The sequence below is a fragment of the Myotis brandtii genome, unplaced genomic scaffold (genome assembly GCF_000412655.1).
Source record: "Myotis brandtii unplaced genomic scaffold, ASM41265v1 scaffold1781, whole genome shotgun sequence".
In the NCBI taxonomy this organism is placed as follows: Eukaryota; Metazoa; Chordata; class Mammalia; order Chiroptera; family Vespertilionidae; genus Myotis; species Myotis brandtii.
This window is the reverse complement of record NW_005356603.1, coordinates 68,516-70,116: the sequence shown is the minus strand read 5'-3', so window position 1 is coordinate 70,116 and position 1,601 is coordinate 68,516. Positions and strand designations below refer to the sequence as shown.

The 1,601-nt window shown below is 62.5% G+C and overlaps 1 pseudogene; it reads right to left on the bottom strand.

Moving 5' to 3' along the window:
• Positions 1–217: 217 nt before the first annotated feature.
• On the bottom strand, positions 218–1,597 carry LOC102252574 (annotated as a pseudogene).
• Between the last annotated feature and the right edge of the window lie 4 nt (positions 1,598–1,601).

Sequence of the window (1,601 nt, the reverse complement as noted above, 5' to 3'; positions counted from 1 at the left end):
TGGACCCACCGCCCTCCTGGAGGTCTGTGCTTAGCAGAGACCTGCTGGGAACGGGGTCCCCACCACCAGCATCATCCGGTGATAAGTGGGTCCCTCATTTTCCCACGGGCCTCACTACAGAGTAAGTGTGAGCACAGAGCCCCACACTGGCCATCACACGCGTGGGGATGGTGCTTCCAGGGAATGAGGTGTCTACCTGGGCTTGAACCCCTCGTGGAACAAGAGACACAGACCCCACCCCTGCCCACCTTAGCGCCTCCTCCACCACCTTACAACTCCAGCCATGGCTACCAGCACAACCAGGCTCACAGCGCTGCCCATGATGATGTAGAAGGTGTGAGAAGGTGGTTCTGGGAGGAGAAGGGACGGGAGGGTGAGGGCCCTGACCCCAGGCCTCAGTCCCGACCCCACTGAGATCCCCCAGGGCCCTGCTGCCCTGAGAAGAGGCTCTGTGCTCACGGCCCCTCCTCACCCCATCTCAGGGTCAGGGGCTCGGGCAGCCCCTCATGCTGCACATGGCACGTGTATCTCTGCTCCTCTCCAGGGGGCACCCCCACGGCCGCCCACTTCTGGAAGGTGCCATCCCCCGCAGGCCTGGTCTCCACCAGCTCCCTGTCCTGGGTCTGTCACGCTGCCAGGTCAGGCTGATGTCCGCAGGGTAGAAGCCCAGCGCCCAGCACCTCAGGGTGACCTCCCGGTCAGAGACAGGGTGGTGGGTCACGTGTGCCTTTGGAGGGTCTGAGGGGAGGGGAGAAGATGCAGGAACTTTGTATCCGCCATGGGACACTCCAGCAGCACCCATGTGACCATCCTGAGAGTGGACAGCACACCTGGGGTGGGGGAGGGAGCACACAGCCCACACACCAGCCTGGACAGAGGCACCTGGAAGGCACTCCTAGTCTTTAGAAAGTTCTAGAATCAGAGAGACACAGCCCAGGGCAGGAGGCAGGTCTGAGGGAGAAAAGGGATTTGTGGTCCTGACCTGGGTGGAGGCCAGGTGACTCAGAAAAGCTGGGGTGAGGCCTCAGACACAGTGGGTGTGGGCAGCGCACAAGGCCTGAGAGAGAAGGTCCCCGTGTATCCCAGAGTCCCTGCAGGGCTCATGGGGCCGCTGATGGGTTATTTCAGGGGGGGTCTCCCTGCTCCCCAGGAGAGCCTGCACCCCTAACTCCCTGAGAGGAGGGGGTCTCTCTGGTACCTGACCTGGACATCCAGGGGACTCCCTCCCTGACCCCAAGGAGGGGTGTCTGACACTGACCCCCTGTCCTGTCTCCTTGTAGGAGCCCCAGCCCCGGGGAGAGGGGGCGGCCCCAGGGCCCCTGGTACCTGCGCGCTGCAGGGTCTTCTTCCCTTTTTCCAGGTGAATGCGGAGAAACTTCATGCAGGTTCCCTCCAGGTAGCTCCTCTGATACTCTGCCTCACCGCCCTGTTCAAATTTCATCTTGGAGATCTGAGCCGCCATGTCGGCCGCGGTCCAGGAGGTCAGGTCCTCGTTCAGGGCGATGTAGTCGGCGCCGTCGTAGGCGTATTGCAGGTACCCGCGGAGGAGGCTCCCATCTGGTCCCAGGTCGCAGCCATACATCCACTGGATGGTGTGAGGA